Source organism: Mya arenaria, chromosome 3, assembly GCF_026914265.1.
Source record: "Mya arenaria isolate MELC-2E11 chromosome 3, ASM2691426v1".
NCBI lineage: Eukaryota > Metazoa > Mollusca > Bivalvia > Myida > Myidae > Mya > Mya arenaria.
Window position 1 is genome coordinate 57,548,877 of NC_069124.1, and position 23,419 is coordinate 57,572,295.

General features: G+C 38.0%; 1 pseudogene; it reads right to left on the minus strand.

The window, feature by feature from the left end:
- Positions 1 to 231: 231 nt before the first annotated feature.
- LOC128226146 (proton channel OtopLc-like) lies at positions 232 to 21,777 on the minus strand (annotated as a pseudogene).
- Between the last annotated feature and the right edge of the window lie 1,642 nt (positions 21,778 to 23,419).

Here is a 23,419-nt window from a genome sequence, read left to right on the forward strand (position 1 = left end):
GCCGCACTTATTTCGTCATAAATAGTGCATTTTACAAAACACGAGCCTTTCATCAGTATTCTACTGAGATATCATAGCGGTTTACCCTAGCCTATTTGGGGTTTTCACATTACACTGGGATCAATATCTTTCTTTCTTTGGCCTTTTATTGACATAAGAGTGTCCCTTTAAGGTATCTTAGAATATCTTAATATTCATATGTGGATGGGTGTCTGTATTGTTAAAACACTCGGAACAAAATATTTTCCAAATCAGTTTATTTAATTTTACATGACACGGTACAAAACATCTCTACTACACATACAGACAATAAATGGCTAAAAGATACTCCTATGAATACGTAAACTACTTACATAACGTATATATCCAATATATATATATATATATACATGTATATCAAATCCTAAAATACAGAAATGGGAACTGTATTCCGAAAGATATATGTTTGATGTCATTGAATGTTCTGGCAGATGCTAACATATTTTCAAAATTTTGCCCGGAATACAACAGTTTAACCATATTCAGTACTGTATTCATACGCAATACATGTATATTGTTAAATAAAGCTTTAAAGATCTTGATATTGGGTCTACTTTACAATTGGACGGATAAAAGGGACCTGATTTTTAATTAAGGCACTGAATTAACATAACATCCCATGTAAAAAAGATAGTTCTCATTCATACAGATAATAATAACGATATTGAAAATAAATATACACATATAACATACAATTACTCTGGCATATATCTGTTTATGCATTGATAATGTTTTATATGATAAATTAATGAACATAAATACATATATTATTGCATATAAACTGATAATACAAAAAGACAAAGGCCTCAACAGTCTGATAGTGTTCAGTCACACTTATAATAAATCAGGCTTCTTCAAAGTCACAACTAACCCTTACTATTCTGACAATAGGCATATGCTCATCCCCTCTACAATCAACTTTATTATAATTGTCCACGACCTTACGCTTGTTTATTCTTCATTCAGTAAACACCTGTTCACCAGCCCTATTTGTACCTTGAACATCATTTACAACATCCAGTATAAAGGCAACTGTTGAATGTTATGGAGTCACCGAGTCGTCAACATTCAAAATGGTATACAAATGTTGATTATACGATTTCGTATATGTTTCTTTTTCTTTAAAATAAAAACCCGTTTTCTTTAAACTTACAAAATATTCAATCTTATTGTTTTTCCTGAGACGTCCGATAAGCCCTTATGTCGTCACAAATGCAATATGAAACTGGCCAATCCCGAAAGCCGTGCTGCCATTATCTTACTATCTCACTAACATTCAAGTCTTCATTTCATTCAGTCACTCAAGTCAGTTTTTCTTTCTGGTAAGCGTTGTACCAAATCTTGGACAGACAAATGGCGCTGTGAAACCGGAAGAGGATCAGCAGCGGTACGCAGAGGTGCGTGACTATGTTCCACGCGAGGATCCCATAGAACGACTCGTGCATGACAACCACCTGTGTTTTCTTGATCTCAAACATGCTGACGACCCAGAGCGCGAGATTACAGACGAGAAGAAACGTGACCACGGAGCGGCCGGGCTTCTCGCTCATTTGAATCTCACTCTCCGCACACCTGCAGAGGCCGTCCAGGATAAAGACAATCTGCAGCGTGATCTGAATGAGCGCCAGGATGATTGTGACCACGGACAAGATGCCAATGCAGCTGCCCAGTTCTCCGCTCGAGAGGACGGAGATGAGGATGAAGACGAGATATATGTATGAGCCAGCGAGCGCCACAATCAGGAGCACGGAGTCTACTGTGAAGAACATGGCCGGTAGGAACTTGAGCGTCGACAGTCGTGAGTACCCCATGAAAATCCCGATCCCGGTTACGATCATCAGCGCGATCTCGGTCACGTAGAAGACTTGCACGGCGGTTGACGAGTCGGATATCCGGTTCTCGAACACGAAGAAGGTTGCTATGGAGATGAGGGTGAGCACGGCGACCAGAAGACCCATGAACAAGCCCTTGTTGGCCTTGTCACAGTCGATACCAGTGGCACCTGAAACATATGTTCAAAGAATGTACATGAATTAAAATCATTACGTTTTATATGATCATACAAGGGAACATTTTCGGTACCTAGTCTATTCCCACTTTTTGATTCCTTTGAGTTTTAAAATACTAGTAAGCGGAATGATCACATCGGTTCAAGCAATAACTATTGAATAGAAATAAAACATTCGTTCAATGATAGCGGTTTGATGGTGGGAGAATCTCAATCAAACTTCACCTTACAGGTAAGTCTCGTTTAATTGATCAATTAATAATGAAGAACATGCAATGATTGCAAACTTTGTATGTCTTCATGTCTTACAAACCGACTTTAGTGGTCTACATACTATTTTGCCCAACGCAAGGCAGTATTTCTCAAGTTTTTAGGTGAAGCGGTAGATATAAACAATGGCTGGCCGAGTTTACATAATATGTAGACAACTATAAAAGTTAAAGATTGTTAGTATTAGCTTACAAAATAATGAATGGTTCTGCGACTGCCGGGTCGCACCAAACCTTTTGATTTTGTAAATACATACTAACAAACTTTAACCATCGCAAACAGACGGCACAAAAAGACACCGTTGAAGTCATACTAAAGTAAAGACGGGGGTGTCACGTAGACCAAGGAATTTTTTATTTGTATAAGAACTGTAATAGCTGGATCATGACTTCTTTATTTACAAAAAAAGTCTTTTTATTGTCTGCCTTCAACATAAACTCAAATGTAATGGCATTTCGTTACCGGATTAAACAAATAGTTCTGTGATTATATACAAAGTATTTACAGAAAGCCAGGAGCTATTTGAGACGATTACAGGAAATTCAGATAGTTTTCAAAGATATCCAGGTAAAACTATCAGCCTACTAAAATTTTCCTCTTGAGATATGGCATAACCGATATGATACAATCCAGATAACCTCACACCAGGAAACCAGTGATAGGAAGCAGTAATCGCTATTTGACTTAATTTTCTGGAGTTACTCATCAATTTTATTATAACCGTTTTAGTTAATTTGGAAAATTATTATTTTAGTTATTAAGATAACATTAGATTAACGGTCTGGTAAAAGCCGCGGTACATCGATAATATAACTGCATACAACAAAATGTATAGAGTTTTAATCATTGGTTATCTTATGTAGATTAAGCAGGTACTAAATACACTTTATGACATCCTTTTTGTATAAACTATAAATCTTATCAAACGTATGAAACTGTTTATTTATGAATGATCTCAATTTTTATATAATATATAAATAAAGGAAATAGCCAATTAATTCTTAACGGTATTGAATGAAGCATTTATATCATATACGATAGGAGCCAAAATATAATATGTCACTAAATTTTAAATAAATACTACATTTATTTTCATTCGCGATTTATTCGGGGTACCTGACGTCACATGCATTGCCGGAAATGACGCCATAAACACTGACCGAAAAGGAAGTTGTACTGACCCTGGGGTACGGAGCTTGTGAGGGAGGTGTGGGAGGGCCACCGCTGGCGGACCTTGACGCCCACGTACTGGTAGAGGCGATAGACAATACCGGCGGCAATGATGGAGTAGATCACTGTGCACGGGAACAAGTACGGCGACGCCCCCCGTGCCAAAGTAACGTCCTCGTAGCATGACTTTACCACCAGGCTCGCTGGAAAAGGAAGAGAAGAAGAATTATATCAAATAGTAATCATTCCTCAGATATACAAAACAGGAATGTTTGTCAAATGCTCCGTGAAGTCTAAACGAAACAAAAGAGTAATGAAAGGTGTCGATCTACTGACGAACAGAAATATTTACATTATCGAGGCTTAACTTTCATCGCCAAAGAATATTGTAAGGTATGCATCAGCAGATTGATATAACATACATAACTATTCAACATCAGAACTCGAAAATCAAAAACATATTCAGATACGAATATAAGGTTGAGAAACTCCCCAAAATCCCTAAACGGATGTTAATGTTGTCCTGGCTTGTCCTCATCTTGGAAATCAATACAATGTATATCAAAACTGATTTAAATAAGGACCTACTAGCGTTTGTGGAGCGGAAGTCCTGTTGTCGGAAGTCCTCTGCTGTCTCAGAGATGGCGGTGACGAGCAGCACACACAAGTTTGTGGCCATGATGTGCATAAACCCGAACCGTACCAGCGCCTTCTGCTTATCGATTACAAGCTGGATGAGGAAGGTAGTATTATTTTGTTAAGAATGAAGTTTGGAATTTGTTTTAATTGTAAGAGAATAATTAGTTAACATGGATATAACAGAGTTCGACATAACAGATTTCGACCGTAGAACCATAGATTGTTTCGGCGGAAGCTTACAATTTACTGAAGAGTTCTTGAAAAGCAAATTTATTAATAAATATGCTTTGATATAAGTTAGCAATATATGCATATCCTGCGGCTTTAGTTTCATCCCGGTTAAAACCATATCTTCCCGCTTGGAACAGATAGTGTCCTTATACATGTATGTATAATGATACAGTAATGCATTATAACCTTGTGGTTCTTGAAGAGGAAGAACGTCTGTACGAAGGTGAAGAGGAGATGCATGACGTAGACGAGGATGAAGATCTCGCTGTCACACGTCTTCAGCTCCGGGCTCTCGAAGTACGAGGCAATGTGCAGACCGTCCAGCGTAACGCTCCCAAACGCAAACGCTGAAATATCAAACCATGTTTTATAAATCGTCAATGCAAAAGCCAAATGCCAACCCAACAGTGCCATGTTCCCGCTACAAAGCAATGAATATGGGGGAAAGTGACAAATAACTAATTTAGTCTGAAGGCATTGCAACAGCACTGACAATGAATGGATGAAAATATAATTAAAGAATAAAATAAAGATGACCACATTGTCATTTGCAATCCAAGTACTTTCACGTATTTTCTCTGGTGTTTCGTTGATGTGAATTTAAACACACAGGTCCAAACTACCGGTTCAATGTTTCCGTTCAATAAAGCCACCGTTATTCTTACCAAGAGCTCCCAGGCGAAGGTAGAAGTTGATTCCTTCGCCGACATGTGCCACCCCACCGTCCGCCGGAAGTACCAGCTGTGAGTGACGGCTGGCCAGCGAGATCTCCTCAAGACCACGCCCATTCTCTAGAGTCATGTCGTCTGCCAACACCTCGTGCGCCCTGGATTACAAAACAGTGTCTTTTGAGCAAAAAATCTTGGAATTTAATTATTCGGTGGCATTTTTGTGATGTCCTATTGGTAATACTATAGAAGTTTGACAGCCTAAATTTAAAGAAAATACGTAGGGTTTTTATTGCCAAAACCTTTATAGTCCCCTAAAAGGTGCAGCACAACTTCATATTGCTAAAAAAGCTATGTAGCGGATAACAACATTTCGAATAGAGTATTTAACGACTGTCCTTACTTTCTTTTCTTGTTTTTTTTTTCCTTTTTGGCTCATCATCGGAACACTGATGTATGAATTGCAACGTGTTTTTTTTTTTTATAGAAAAACAGCAGAAATCACCTACTTCAACATTAAAACATTTACTCTTATAACGTTTTGGCCATTATAACTGTCATCAGGTTTATGCAATACAGGAAATTTTGTCATGAACAAATGTTTTTTTTTATAACATTTACGTATGTATCAACTAGTCTTCAACATAAACATATCTTATCTGAAATATCTCTGTAAAACTTCTTTTCTGCTTTCTCAAATTTCACTTTTTTGCAACAAAATTGCAGTAAAGATAAACACCTATCAGATAAACAGAGCTTTCTTTTTCCAAGATAATTGGGTAAATATTCCCCGTGCATTCAATAAACATACACCTATCACTAGTACCAGGCTTCGTGCAATTACATGTCAGAGCTCGGTGATGACATCTTGTTTTTTTTTCCAAACATTGCCTGCTATATGCGCAGTAGTGGGCATGTTTCCAAAGAAATGAAAGTTTTGATCTCCGATTGATACAACTCAACCATTTGATGGCAAAGCAAACCTGATAAACACAATGTATCGAACTATTGTAGAGTGATGTATTATGCAAATATTTTTATGATAGTCGCGCTACATATTTAATTTTGAAAGGCAATGAAAGAAGGTGTTCTGTCCTAAATCCCCAAATAATATAAACAAATGTACAATTCTGTTGCAACAAAATTGCTTAGCCAAACACGGCCACCTGAAGACGAGCTAATAGGCTCACGTTTGGCCCGGCGCCAGTCTGGGATCATCGCTAACACAAGTACGGTTTTTCAAAGGCTTTGAACCGTAAAATATTGGATGTGAAAACTGGCAACAAGCTTCGGAGGTACGTTTTAATCGTTTTTCCATACACAAATCAGGGATTTTTTTTGTTGCAATATTTCAAAATCTTATTTTTTGAGAAGCTCAAGGTAACGTTATAACGAGATATCAGAGTATCGCAGGAAAAGTAAAGATATATATCAGTCTCCCTGGCATACTCACATCATTTGGAATATTTCTTCTAGATACAAACAGTTAGTAAAACCTAGTGACGAAAGATGTAGCGACAAAAGGTTTAGCCAAACTTACCAATATCATTAAAGCATCATATTCCCAAACGACGAATAAGAATGACACTCAGTACCGTTCGAGAAAGAGAGCTAAATGTGTTAATTTGAGCCATAATTACATCATAAAATTAAGAATTAGAAAAACACACAGTACCATTCTAGAAAACAAGAGCTTAATGTGTTAACTAGTGCCATAATAGCTGATCGACTTAACTTATAGCGAAGAACACTGCGCATCGATATTACTTCTCATATTCATATACTAATTTTGATTCATTTTTTATTAATCAGGTCTAGGTCTAATATTACTACTCCCCCCTTTCTATCAATAGCAAATTGTCGCATAATTTGCAAACACATTGTACGAATATTGCAACTACTAGTATACTACACGAACAAGCATAGTTGCAAAACGGAGACACTGGTAAGGAGCAACTACAAAGAAAACGCTTACAAACCTGTTAGGAGTGGGCGTGGCGCAGGGAGACTTCTGGATTTTCTTATTTTTTGAGAAGCTCAAGGTAACGTTATAACGAGATATCAGAGTATCGCAGGAAAAGTAAAGATATATATCAGTCTCCCTGGCATACTCACATCATTTGGAATATTTCTTCTAGATACAAACAGTTAGTAAAACCTAGTGACGAAAGATGTAGCGACAAAAGGTTTAGCCAAACTTACCAATATCATTAAAGCATCATATTCCCAAACGACGAATAAGAATGACACTCAGTACCGTTCGAGAAAGAGAGCTAAATGTGTTAATTTGAGCCATAATTACATCATAAAATTAAGAATTAGAAAAACACACAGTACCATTCTAGAAAACAAGAGCTTAATGTGTTAACTAGTGCCATAATAGCTGATCGACTTAACTTATAGCGAAGAACACTGCGCATCGATATTACTTCTCATATTCATATACTAATTTTGATTCATTTTTTATTAATCAGGTCTAGGTCTAATATTACTACTCCCCCCTTTCTATCAATAGCAAATTGTCGCATAATTTGCAAACACATTGTACGAATATTGCAACTACTAGTATACTACACGAACAAGCATAGTTGCAAAACGGAGACACTGGTAAGGAGCAACTACAAAGAAAACGCTTACAAACCTGTTAGGAGTGGGCGTGGCGCAGGGAGACTTCTGGATGCTGCCATCTGGGCGTATGGAGACCTTAATGTTGGTGTCAAAATAACTGTTTTTGACCTTGACCCCTCTCAACAAGGCCAACTGGAAGTACAGCAGGATGAACAGCGAGCCCGTGTACAGGTACACCATGAAAATCTGAAATGTTGGGGAACGTGTTTAGAAACAATTTCAAGCAAATTGTATAGATTTCGATCAAATGTTTGAAAACTTAACGCGACTTGCTGACACGCGACAACAAAATGCCGTCGAATGATTTGAAAATAAAATACCTCGACTAAGTAAGACATGTATTATTTTGTAAATTCAATTGCCGTCGCAAAGCCTTCTTAACAATTGAACGTTACATAGATGGCAAGGCAAAGTATTGCATGACAGAAACGTTATATATCTCCGGTAATAACATACAATGTATTAATACAACGCCCTGGTCCGTCAACATTACCTCCAGGTAGTACTTGTGTTCCCTCTCCACTGATGTAAGAGCTGTGGCACATGCAAACACGATCCCTAGCACGACAATCACCAGCGCGTACAGCCCGCATATCAGCTTCACAAGTGACGACCTGAAACAACCCACTAATACATTACACGATCCCTAACACGACAATCACCAGCGCGTACAGCCCGCATATCAGCTTCACAAGTGACGACCTGAAACAACCCACTAATACATTACACGATCCCTAGCACGACAATCACCAGCGCGTACAGCCCGCATATCAGCTTCACAAGTGACGACCTGAAACAACCCACTAATACATTACACGATCCCTAACACGACAATCACCAGCGCGTACAGCCCGCATATCAGCTTCACAAGTGACGACCTGGAACAACCCACTAATACATTACACGATCCCTAACACGACAATCACCAGCGCGTACAGCCCGCATATCAGCTTCACAAGTGACGACCTGAAACAACCCATTAATACATTACATCGGTTCAAACATTTAAAATCAAACTTTATTACGGAAATGTATACAGTTAATCATTGTATCTAGTGAGCCTTCATCATAGAATGATATTCTGTTGCACTTGTTCCTGACATAGTGTCTCGTGCTTCTATTTAGACGCATTTGACCATTTATTGCGAATTCGTAAGCTAAAGAAACAAGTTAAAATAGGATGCAGAACGAACATGACGAATGCCCAAGTTGAGTCATGCTATCAAACAAAAAGCTTATCTATATGAAAAAAAAATAAAGAAAAAAACTTCATCTATATGAAAACCGTTTATAATTGGGAGTCATAAAGTTTGTTTAATATTATATTATTATTAATTTCTCCGTATCTTTAAAGATAAAACAGATGGCCTCTTCAAGATGGCAGATACATTGCAATTACGATAAGTTGAAGGTAATGATATGCGCACACATTGCGTCGTATTTATTCGGTATGCTATGAACTTCAAATTATACTACATATCAAATTTGAGTGTTATGATCTATGGAATCCTGAGATATCCGAAAAGACGCTGTCATAAAATATTATCATTTTTTTTTGGCCTTATATCAACCCACAAGGAACGCGCCAGTCATGTTGCCAACACAAAAAAATGACTTGCTTTATGAAACGGCTGATAAAGTTTATGAATAACTCAAATAGATGGTAGTATTAAAATTTAAATAAGACATTCTCTTCAAGAACTGTTCACTGTTCTCCTCGATGGCAGATACATTTTAAGTAGAAGGATATATGATGTGAGTACTGATAACGCGTTGGATTCATCAGGGGGTGCGGATGCTAGGACAAATTTTAATAAAATCATAAATGAATGAAGAAATATAAAAGATATCTATGAAGCATAGTGCGGTGGTTGTATTATGTACAATTCTAACTCTTGAATGAGTGTATTTAAAATAGCGCTCTAAATGAGATAGGTAACCAAATCAACAAAAGAATAAAAAAAAGGTATGGGCAATTAAGAGTCATGAAACTGTATGCATGTTTTTTTACAGGATAACATCTTGAAGTTTAGAACAGATAGCCCCTTCAAGATCTGTACTCCTCGATGGCAGATGCATGACATGATAAGGTGAAGGTTATGGCATGCGCACTCAGAATCCTTTTATTTATATCTAGGCAAACCTCTTTCAGATTTATCACCCAAGAGTTCATCATTCAACTGACTGTTTTTAAAAGTATATCTTTCTTCAATTCGTTTAACCTTCAACATATATTTAAGCAGTTTCATAGTTGACACTGGTTAAGTGTAGATAACCCCTTAATTCCATACACCATTCCTATTGTTTACCAGTATAAATAATTAGAGTGATTTGCCGCGTTTGTTTACACATTTTTATTGACCAAATGTCAAGGGCCTTGCTCTGGTCAGACCCATTTAGATTCCAGGTAGCATTCCGGAGTTATAAGGTGGGGGAAATCTGCTTACATGTTTCCTGTGCGTTCGTTCTGCCACCAGATGTACCAACAGGAATTCACTAATCCACTCTCAATTACACACTTATTTGCTTAGTCAACTGGCGTCTTATTTTTTCCAAGTCAATGCAACGCTGTATTCATATCATATCCGAGTAATATTATTCTGATTTATACATAATGATTTTATATAATGTTCAACTCCTTTTAAAGTAATGTCTTTCTTTAATCAATATCTTTCTTTCTTCAATATCACGTGTTCAGCATATAAAACCGACTTCTAAACATTGTCGCTGACAAAAAGAAGTAAAAAAAGTATTTTAACAAACGAAAATTTCGTCATGAAAACACGCACTCCGATCTGTGTGAAACAGCTAACAACACATAGGAACATCTACCAACACAATTTCGTTGCTTTATTATGTACCTACATAGTTGCTATGATTTATTACTACAGCTCATCAACCCAACGAAACAACGTTCTCACAAAACATGGAGTCAAATCTAGAAAAGCACTAATATCTCCAGCGGTTTCCGCGACCCGGCGTGATCACCTGGAATCATCTACCATGCTCTGCTGGTTATTCGGTAATTTAGATGTGGTGTCTGATTCGCGTGGAGCGAAGGCTTTTGAAGAAAATTGGCATCATTATCGCATATTATAGTCCGTCCGTTTGATGATTCAATGTAATAAATTTTGAAAATAAACATTGGGTACATGGATGTGAGCTAGATTTATGGTCGAATTACTAAAACTCCTAAAGTTCATTTTTATGTAAATTGCAATCGAAATAGCGATATATATTTTCTTTATTTTAAAGAATGTTATTTCATATTGTTAATATTGCGATGAGCCGTAAACATGCTTTAATACAGCAAAGAGATGTGATGTGAGCTAGATTTACGGTTAAATTACTAAAATCCTTAAGTTTATTTTTATCTATCTTGCAATAGAAATAGTGAAATATTTGATAACATATTCTTTCGTATTGTTAATCATTGCGATGGGCCACAAATGATGCCATACAGTGAAGAGGTATGCTGTCATCTCAGCTAGATAAATCATCCCGACAAATCCACATTGTCTCATACCGTGAGCTGACAGGAATTACATTCCTTGGGTACAAAACTAATAGCACACAGATTTTCAGACTCATGTGCATATAGGACATATCTTGAAACATATAAAACAGTTGCGCTTTCGATCGATTGCTATTTTTTAGCGTTAAACCTACATGTCGTTTGTCTCCATAGTCGAGTGGTGTACGAAGCTGTTATAAAATTTGAAGTGATCTGGCGGACCGGGTTCAATTTCAGCTTTCGCCAGAATATATTTACAGTGTCTGCGCACTTTCAACATTGATTTTTTACGGACCAAATGAAACTACCTCACTATTAATCATTATTACGAGATTTTCTGAACCAAATCGCCCATGGTACACAATACAGTAAAGAATGGGGGGTATCCGACGACGAACCGATCTATTCGATGGTCAAACAATGGCAAATTAGCGTTTGATATATAAATGGTACTTTTATAAGTGTTTAAATGCACGTCGGTTTCCCCTGATACAAGACATTACAGAATTAGGAATCCATACGATACCTTTGCCAAATGTTGTATTTTTACTACAATACGCCATAACGTACTTCACTAAAACAGCCAGAATCAAGGTTCTTACATGGTACTTATTATTGTAATCTGCTCGTAAAATGTGCCGGTGAGTTGATTTAGGGTCGGATGTTGCAATAAAAGATAAGTAAATGCTGGTATGTATATATATACATAAGATATGCCAATTTTATAACCGGATGTCATGAACTGTAATCATTGAATATTTTGTAAGGCGATAAAATTAGAAACAAACTAGATGTCATATGATTTTGATTCGAGAATCAACTTTATTCTTCTTAACAAATTATATCATTAATATGTATAGCAGCATTTCTCACTGTGAATTTATGGCAGTCTCATTGGTGAGTATAACCAATGACAGTGGCATTAGCAGATTCCAGGCTACTTAGGTTTATACAACATGTTTAATATGCACGAATACCTCTTTAGATATTCTGCAACTGGAAAAATCCCTCAATGCAGAATACTTTTCGTTTTCATAATTTCTCTTTCAAGATATTTTGTTCAAACTATGCGACGTTATCTTACATTACAGAATCTGTCATAACGGTTCGCTGCATTCAGATGTTCAGGGGATAAGTATGTCTTCTTGTTACTGATTTGTGATAACTTGTATTTATTGAGTACATTCCAAAACTTGAAAAAATATGTTTCCATGGAAACGGACAAGAAAAATGTATTTACTCATTACAAAGTAGCACTTGAACCACTGATCCCGGCTCTACATCACTCATGGAGGCTCTGAACGTGGCTTCAGAGATGATTAATTGGATTTTTGCTGAATATTCTTCTGTTTAATGTTGCCTTTTGACTTTTGAGCTCCAACGATTCAAGATTATGTGGAGAGAATATCTGCGGGATGGACTGATACTTTATTACAGCAAGACCATTTGACTATATCTTTCCTGCGACCTTGAGTAACGCTAACCCAAGGAATCTTTGACCATTCTTTAATAAAAGGCGGTTTCTATCAAAACAGTATGGACATTCATAAGCATTTTACTGTGAACCCAATACCATCATTCTTGCGTAAATTAAATGTTGAATTATGTTTTCATTGTTTATAAACTACTGCCAACATCTATAGATTCTAAATGAGATCATATTAAACAAAATACTATAGTTTTAAGCATTATTTTACTCCTAGCAAAGGTGGTAAATTAATATACTCTGAATGAAATGATTTTTTATTAATTTGGGTTGGGTACCTTAAACCATTGCAAAAATTATAGCAAATTATTACTTCATACAATATCTGACAAACTCCTTGTTCTTGCCAATTTCTTATCAAAGACTGCACGCCTCCGTCTGATATACGTCAGATAAGCACATCGTCTTCACAGATAATTATCTTCATAACAGTAAGGCCGACATATACAAATTACAAGAGAAAACAAACAGCAATTGTTTTGAGTGATGCCTTAGGAGCAATGCGTTGGACTCATTTTGATCGCACACGAAGTATATACATATGTTCATGCTTAAGGTGTCACCAAATGTACACTATTAAGGGTCATGGCAGCCATCTTGGATTTTGGCAGTCATCTTGAACGAAATTTAGATGGGTCCTGAGCTTTTTTAAACCTAATCATACGTGTGTACCTTAAGGCAAAGCTTAATAATTAAAAGCCAAAATGAACAATTTGGTGCAATTTTGTCTTGATTTGACTGGACCTGCTACACAGTGGTAACAAATACGTCTTCAATAAATAATACTAGACGTGTCGTTTCCAGACACGTCGTTTGAATGATGTACTTAAATCATAGCAACAATCTACATAAATCATAGCAACACTCTATGTGTTTTGTCAGAAGATATGAATCTGGATATTTAGAGTCGGTGCTGATGGTTTTGACGAGTGGAGAAGATTTTAGATAACGGTCTAATGTCTCTCTTACAGTGAATATTGTGGTGTCCACACATACTGTATGTCTCTATCACATCTGTTTTATCAGCAATAAAGTTTATGTATTGTATTTAGGTTTTAGTGAAATGGAATTTGACGCTTCTATATACTCTGGTATTGTCTGTCAATGATTATTGCATCGCTTTCAAATTAATATAAAACCTATACTGTGTACATGCACATTAAGATGTGAGTTGTTATCACAACTGAATATATTTCAAAGAAGTTCAATTTGCTTCAAGTTGGACAGCTTATGTTCGGCTTGACCGACCGATCTTGATCAAGTTGGACAGCACATGTGTGGCTGGACTGACCGATCTTGATCAAGTTGGACAGCACATGTCTGGCTGGACTGACCGATCTTGATCAAGTTGGACAGCACATGTCTGGCTGGACTGACCGATCTTGATCAAGTTGGACAGCACATGTGTGGCTGGACTGACCGATCTTGATCAAGTTGGACAGCACATGTGTGGCTAAACTGTCTTGATCAAGTTGAACAGCGCATGTCTGACTAGACTGACCGGTCTTGATCAAATTGGACAGCACATGCCTGACTGGACAGTCTTGATCAAGGTGGTTAGCACATGTCTGACTGGACTGTCTTGATCAAGTTGGACAGCACATGCCTGGCTGGACAGTTTTGATCAAGTTGGACAGCGCATGTCTGACTAGACAGTCTTGATCAAGGTGGACAGCACATGTCTGACTGGACTGTCTTGATCAAGTTGGACAGCACATGCCTGGCTGGACAGTCTTGATCAAGTTGGACAGCGCATGTCTGACTAGACTGACCGGTCTTGATTAAGTTGGACAGCACATGCCTGACTGGACAGCCTTTGACAAGGTGGACAGCACATGTGTGGCTGGACTGTCTTGATCAAGTTGGACAGCACATGCCTGGCTGGACAGTCTTGATCAAGTTGGACAGCACATATCTGACTGTATTGTCTTGATCAAGTTGGACAGCACATATCTGACTGTACTGTCTTGATCAAGTTGGACAGCACATGCCTGGCTGGACTGTCTTGATCAAGTTGGACAGCGCATGTCTGACTGGACTGTCTTGATCAAGTTGGACAGCACATGCCTGGCTGGACAGTCTTGATCAAGTTGGACAGCGCATGTCTGACTAGACTGACCGGTCTTGATTAAGTTGGACAGCACATGCCTGACTGGACAGCCTTTGACAAGGTGGACAGCACATGTGTGGCTGGACTGTCTTGATTAAGTTGGACAGCACATGCCTGGCTGGACAGTCTTGATCAAGTTGGACAGCACATATCTGACTGTACTGTCTTGATCAAGTTGGACAGCACATATCTGACTGTACTGTCTTGATCAAGTTGGACAGCACATGCCTGGCTGGACTGTCTTGATCAAGTTGGACAGCACATGCCTGGCTGGACTGTCTTGATCAAGTTGGACAGCACATGCCTGACTGGACTGTCTTGATCAAGTTGGACAGCACATATCTGACTGTACTGTCTTGATCAAGTTGGACAGCACATGCCTGGCTGGACTGTCTTGATCAAGTTGGGCAGCACATGTCTGACTGGACTGACCGGTCTTGATCAAGTTGGACAGCACATGCCTGGCTGGACTGTCTTGATCAAGGTGGACAGCGCATATCTGACTAGACTGTCTTGATCAAGTTGGATAGCACATGCCTTGCTGGATGGTCTTGATCAAGGTGGACAGCACATGTGTGACTGGACTGTCTTGATGAAGTTGGACAGCACATGCATGGCTGGCCAGTCTTGATCAAGTTGGGCAGCACATGTCTGACTGGACTGACCGGTCTTGATGCTACACTGTACAAGAAATTGCACGTGTTCTTATATCACATCTTGAACAAGACTATCATACATACGATTAAAACTCGAATACATAAATCATTATTCAGAGTCTCTCAGAGAAGAATCAGACTTTTTATGATGAATTTAAAAATATATATCAAATGCAATCTTATCAAGTAATCACTTAGCTCTATCTTCGTCGGTAAATCTTTAAAAATAAGTGGGTTTATCTTGGGACAGACCTCTCATTTCAAACATTAAAGCTTAATACTGGTTTTAGATGTGAACACATAACTACAATGTAATGCAATGTTTTTGTATATTAGTGTTTTTAAACTTAAAATAACCAACGGTTTATTGTTATAACCAATTAACATGTTTCATTAACATGAACTGTTGATAAATATGTACAGAAACTCAAGAAAGAATCACTACAAGTCGGACGGGTAACACTAGAACTTACTTGTACACGGACGGAATCGTCCAGTTGAGCGTCAGGCGTCTACCATGGCTCGGTCCTTCGGACAACCTAGGCTCCTTGGGCTTTTTTGGTTCCTTTGGCGATTTCGGTTCCTTTGGCGGTTTCGGTTCCTTAGGAGGTTTCGGTTCTTTTGGTGGCTTTTCTTTCTTAGGTTTCTTTTCTTTAGGTTTCTTATCCTTCTTTTTCTTGGGAGTTGATTCGTCAAGTGGTTTGATTTCAGACTCAATGAACACTATGTCTTCTTTTTCAAGTGTAGGAAAGTCATTTGTCATTTCTCTTGGCTCATTATCGTCATTCATGAGGATCCTAGTGTCATCCTCATAATCAGTCTTTTCATTTATTGGCGAGGGTGGTGGAACATGTAGCCCACTGTCCCTTTCTGGTTTTGCAAGAGGAGCATCACCGTCAACGTCACCGTCTTGTACATTTGGAACATCTTCCTCTTGTTCTTGCTGCTCCTGCGGTCCTTCATTTAAATCAACAAGTACTTCTTCATCGCCTTGGTCAGGAAGTTCATCTTGCTCAGGATCAACCGCAGACTCTTGAACATCAACCTCTGTCCCTTCGTCGGTTGGAGCTTCAACATCAATTGGCGTTCCCTCAGCTGGATCATACGGTCTATCCACTACAACCTCACCTTCTTTTGCTTCCATATTGTCTAGAATCAAATCACTTGGTTCGTCAAAGAAAGAACTGAACTCCGCGTTTTCGCCCTCGGGCTCGTTCACAACGTAAACGCCTGAGCGTAGCACAGACGGACAACTAACCTTGGACCCAATTGTTGCTTCTGAAATACAGAAACACGTGAAAGAGAAATCAACAACTTGTTGATATTTTGCTGATCATTACCGCTACGTGCTGAGTATTAGTATCCGATATTTTAGAACATTTTTTCCAATTTTACAGGTATTTTTGAACATTTGATGGTTTTAACGTTAAGCGTTTTACCACGAACATCTGCTATTAATCCAGAATAAACAAAGATTGTGGGAGTACGTTAGAAATTTGGTTGCAGTTCCAACCTGTGGAAGCTCATTAGAACCTACAAATGGGCCAAACCACTTGGGTTGTTGAAATAAAGCTGATCACACATCATGCACCTATGCTGGGTGTCTAACGGCATCGATAGTACCAAGGTTAATGCTATTTATTTTTTTCGATGCGAAATCGATTAGATGGACATTGATGAAAAAAAAGAGTCAAATGGCCATGATATGGCAGAGTATCGTATTGTTAAAAGTTATGAAATTAATTTGGTACATATAAATGTAGTCATACAACATAACATAGGTCAATGATTTTGAGCACTCATTAAAGCAAGTGTTTACCAATGCAATTTTAACATGCTTACAAAACACAACTGCCTTACAGAAGAAGGCAAGGTTAGGATGTCTATAATTCTAATGTATAAATCATATCGCAAAATCTCAAAGGGCTGTTTTAAATAGCCAGTGTTTAGAGTGCCCATCGAGGGGTGTTTATATCTCCGTTATTAATGATAAATTGTCGACGGGATAGGTCTTACCTGGCCAAAACTTCCTAGAAAAAATAATTCCAACAATACCACGGTATCCAGCTACGTATATTTATTCGCAGTTTTCAAGATAGCATTTAAACTGATAAAAGTTCCTCCACGTACGAAATAAAGAAATAAAAATCCAGTTGTTTTTTCTTGTACAAGAGGGTGTAATACATTAAATTCTTTTAAATTTCTGCATGAAAAAGGTTCTGAGAAATTTGTTCTGGCATGCAGTGTTCATTTTTGATGAAATGCCCGATTTGCGAATCTGTTTTGAACGGAAATATACTTTGGGTAGATAAGATACTGATACTACTTTAGCCAGATGATAAAGCTAAATTAGATTTTACGATAAGGCTCGGGATACGCCGGGTCTCGACGCTCATAAACCCGGGGAGCTAACACGGGGAAGGGCCTCAGGGGTGAACTAAACTTGCGCCTTTCCCATGGTCATAATTAAAACGTCAGAATAAAAAGCGCTGTAGGTTAAACACACTAGCGGCTCAATGGGTGGGGCGGCCCTCCCCACCCCCTTTTAAAAACGTGCAAGTAAACTTTTCAAGTCAGTATATTAAAAAAGTTACGCATAAATTGCATTAAAATGCACCATTTTAGACATTTTACACATTAGTCAAATTCCCATTCAAGGTGCATACCTAAAGAACGAACCCCCTCGATGGAAACTACAGGGTCAAATCCAGTAGCCAACATATTTAAAATCTCCATGTAAAGCGACACACAGTTCAGACGTTAAATGCATCTGATACTTAATTAATTACTTTCATAGTTTAATATACTTTAAGTAATGCGCATTTATAGCTCGTTATAGGAAAGTCGAAAACTGGCATGTTAGTTTAGACAATTTGTTTCGTTGTATATGAAGCAATACAAGATATCAATTTGGGACTTTTAACTTCGAATTGAAAAAGGTTACCAAGGTAACGTCCCCTATCAGCAACAGATGTACATGTAGGTACGCATGAGTAAGCCGGGGTATTTTCTAATTACTAATCACCGTTTGATAAACATCTTTATTATTATGATTTCTTGATTATCTTATTTCTTTGTTTATAAACATACAATTATGTCGATGATGTGTTATTTGTCAAAAATTAGTACTGTTGTAGAAGAACTGTTGCCAAAAGACCTTAAAATCTAGCGTATCCACTTTTAAATCGTCGAAATACAGGATTATCTAACGGTTGCATAGTCTATGTGTGTGTTCTTTAGACTTACCATAATATTGTAAAAGATCAACCTGGTGCAAACCTGAAACAAAGGTCACACTAAATACAGAGATGTTCACAGTATAGGGAGCAGTATGAGTCAGAGATGTTCACAGTATAGGGAGCAGCATGAGTCAGAGATGTTCACAGTATAGGGAGCAGCATGAGTCAGAGATGTTCACAGTATAGGGAGCAGTATGAGTCAGAGATGTTCACAGTATAGGGAGCAGCATGAGTCAGAGATGTTCACAGCATAGGGAGCAGCATGAGTCAGAGATGTTCACAGTATAGGGAGCAGCATGAGTCAGAGATGTTCACAGTATAGGGAGCAGTATGAGTCAGAGATGTTCACAGTATAGGGAGCAGCATGAGTCAGATATGTTCACAGTATAGGGAGCAGTATGAGTCAGAGATGTTCACAGCATAGGGAGAAGTATCAGTCAGAGGTGTTCATAGCATTGGGAGAAGTATCAGTCAGAGATGTTCATAGCATTGGGAGAAGTATCAGTCAGAGGTGTTCACAGCATAGGGAACAGTAGCAGACAGAGATGTTCACAGAATAGGAAACAGTTACAATCAGAGATGTTCACAGAATAGGGAGCAGTAACAGTCAGAGATGTTCACAGCATAGGGAGCAGTAACAGTAAGAGATGTTCACAGCATAGGAAGCAGTAACAGTAAGAGATGTTCACAGCATAGGGAGCAGTAACAGTAAGAGATGTTCACAGAATAGGGAGCAGTAACAGTAAGAGATGTTCACAGCATAGGAAGCAGTAACAGTAAGAGATGTTCACAGAATAGGGAGCAGTAACAGTAAGAGATGTTCACAGCATAGGAAGCAGTAACAGTAAGAGATGTTCACAGCATAGGAAGCAGTAACAGTAAGAGATGTTCACAGCATAGGAAGCAGTAACAGTAAGAGATGTTCACAGAATAGGGAGCAGTAACAGTCAGAGATGTTCACAGAATAGGGAGCAGTAACAGTAAGAGATGTTCACAGAATAGGGAGCAGTAACAGTAAGAGATGTTCACAGCATAGGAAGCAGTAACAGTAAGAGATGTTCACAGCATAGGAAGCAGTAACAGTAAGAGATGTTCACAGCATAGGAAGCAGTAACAGTAAGAGATGTTCACAGCATAGGGAGCAGTAACAGTAAGAGATGTTCACAGAATAGGGAGCAGTAACAGTAAGAGATGTTCACAGCATAGGGAGCAGTAACAGTAAGAGATGTTCACAGAATAGGGAGCAGTAACAGTCAGAGATGTTCACAGAATAGGGAGCAGTAACAGTAAGAGATGTTCACAGAATAGGGAGCAGTAACAGTAAGAGATGTTCACAGCATAGGAAGCAGTAACAGTAAGAGATGTTCACAGCATAGGAAGCAGTAACAGTAAGAGATGTTCACAGCATAGGAAGCAGTAACAGTTAGAGATGTTCACAGCATAGGAAGCAGTAACAGTAAGAGATGTTCACAGCATAGGAAGCAGTAACAGTAAGAGATGTTCACAGCATAGGAAGCAGTAACAGTAAGAGATGTTCACAGAATAGGGAGCAGTAACAGTAAGAGATGTTCACAGAATAGGGAGCAGTAACAGTCAGAGATGTTCACAGAATAGGGAGCAGTAACAGTCAGAGATGTTCACAGAATAGGGAGCAGTAACAGTCAGAATATTGTAATATTGTTACAGTAAAAGAATATTGGGGCGCTTTCATCAACGATTTATCGTAAGGTAACCTTTTCGAATCAGAATCCCTGAGATGTAATAAAAGCAGATTTCGAAACACATTCCAATAATGAAGTGGAAGGACATTTTTTTTTTAATTTGCAAATAAAACTTCAATACCGTTTACAATAGACCATTGTATCAATTCTCGAACATACGATATTTAACCGTACATTCGTTGATTCCATGGCCCCATTGTGTATATGATTAAACAAACAGGCTTTATCACCATCGCTGACTGATACTGCTGCTCCAAGCTGATATAATCTTAAACATGTTTAATATAGACCTCAAAAGACTTATTTGAAATAGCAAAGTAGCATCCAGTACCTAGCACTCATTACTAGCCCCCTGTGATTTTTTGACATGCACAGCGTGGTTACGGGTGCCTTGGTAATTAACCAATTCGGCAGGTGCGCCACATCTGTTCCTGGCGCATATGCAACATCTCATTGAAATAATACTCATTGATTCAACCTTACAGATACCCCAGTTCAAACACATAGAAAATGAATAAAACAGATATCCCTAATGTAACACCCGGTTGCTTTGAGCTCAGCATATATTATTTTGTGAAAAAGTAGCAAAATGGCATTTTCCGAAGGCCGCGTTGGGCCATTGTTTTGCTTAATCAGTAAGATTATACTATTTGTAGATAAAACACCGTTTATTACCGGCATTGTGATCTTATTAAAACACTAAACAATATAGGCTTTGCTAAAATTATATATTTCAGAATATATAAATGTGTAATAATGAGTACCAAAAAGATCGTGCACACATACCTGATATCACTTGTATCCACCCTCGCACTGATAAGCAAACTGGCTGGGAGAGAAGTCACGAACAAAGATCGAGCTACCGCTGACAACTGACGCTATAAATCGAGAGGCACGCCAGGTCAAATTGCATTTGGTGCCGAGAATTTTTAGTTCAGTCGGAATATAGTTAAGAAAGATATAATATTTTGAACAAGTGGGTTCTTTATTGTTTTCATTATTATTAAGAAACTGGCCACAATTTCTCGAAAAGAAATAGAGTAGCACTTAGTACAGAAATATTGAGTAGGCATTCAAATATTCTAATATTTTTTAGAGAACCGGTATCCTGTTTTAAACCTACCTATATCAGGGTATATCACTGTTTTAGAAAACTTAAAATACAAAATGATCAAATTTTCACATGCCCTCTAAAATAAACTCGTTTATTTAGGAAATTGATAAAAAACAGTGTATGGTCGGGAGAAAAACATAGGGTCTTTTTCGGAAAGATGAAGTACTTTCTGTCATATTTCCAAATATTTAAAAAAAAAATCTCGACTTCCTACCCTTATATTTAGCAGTTAACAAGTGGGTTTCCTCCAGGTACTCCAGTTCCCCAACAAAGCACGACCACATTCTCGCATGAACATTGTGCCAACGAGAGTGATTAACATAATGTTGTAATAACTTGTTTCTCAATTGTAAAAAGAATAAGTTTAAACTTATAACAAGCACTATACAACGTAAGGGTGTCTCTTAAATATAAGGCCAAGTGACCTTAAACAAATAATTGTTTGTTTCCACCAACCCCATCGGCGCTATTTTTGCCTTCCAACAATATACTTTGTTCTGCTGTAGTGTGGATTTTTTTTCGTAATTACCAAAAAAGTTCATTTATAAGTAAACATTTAAAAATTTGATCATTTTATATCTAAAATATTCTTCAAAAGCGATAAATGTCGGGTGTCCCCCCCCCCCCCCCACAAAAAAATAAAAAAAATAAATAAAAAAAAAAAAAAAATAAAAAAAATAAAAAATAATAATAATTAAAAAAAATAGAAAAAAAAGTTATGCCTATCTGTAAAGTTTGTGTTATGAGATGTTAGTGGAAGAAAAGAACATTCTGTTTGGCATGTTGAAGGTTGTGCATGACGTGACGTGCTCCTTAGTAGTTTCATTGTCGCATGTATAATCATAACCATATGTGAACGATGCCATTTTGTGAGGGCAAATAACATCTACTTTAAACACAACTCACATTGTGCATTCTTCTTCGTCAGAGGTTTGATAATGATATATCTGTGGTACTCAGAGCATCATCACTCTGGTGTACGAGAATGACATTGTGATAACTATTATATACATGCATCATTGAAAATTAGAATCTTACTGAATTATGCTAATAAAAAGACTTTGAAGCAAACGTTTGCCTTGAAGTACAACTTGATATCCAGCGCTTATCATATTTGAAAATATACACTTTTCAACAACATACATGTACATATATTATGCATGCTAAAAATATGATTGCACAATGTATACATTATCCTGACTAACTGATAAATTATGAAAGATTAAAAATATACAGTATACATACAATAAGCAATTAATAAGCTATTTCAAGAACTTCGACGTGAGTTTTTGAAAGGCACATGACACTCAAACGCGTATATAAAACAAACCAATATGATTTGATTATGTAAACCAGAGATCAAGAGAGACAGAGCACCACAAACGCTTTCCAATGTTCGCCAGCGTATCACCGTTGATCAAGTGAGACAGAGCACCACAAACGGTTTCCAACGTTTACCAGCGAATCTCCGTTGATCAAGAGAGACAGAGCACCACAAACGGTTTCCAATGTTCGCCAGCGAATCTCCGTTGATCAAGAGAGACAGAGCACCACAAACGGTTTCCAATGTTCGCCAGCGTATCTCCGTTGATCAAGAGAGACAGAGCACCACAAACGGTTTCCAATGTTCGCCAGCGTACGTATCTCCGTTGATCAAGTGAGACAGAGCACCACAAACGGTTTCCAACGTTTACCAGCGAATCTCCGTTGATCAAGAGAGACAGAGCACCACAAACGGTGTCCAATGTTCGCCAGCGTATCTCCGTTGATCAAGAGAGACAGAGCACCACAAACGGTGTCCAATGTTCGCCAGCGTATATCCGTTGATCAAGAGAGACAGAGCACCACAAACGGTTTCCAATGTTCGCCAGCGTATCTCCGTTGATCAAGAGAGACAGAGCACCACAAACGGTTTCCAATGTTCGC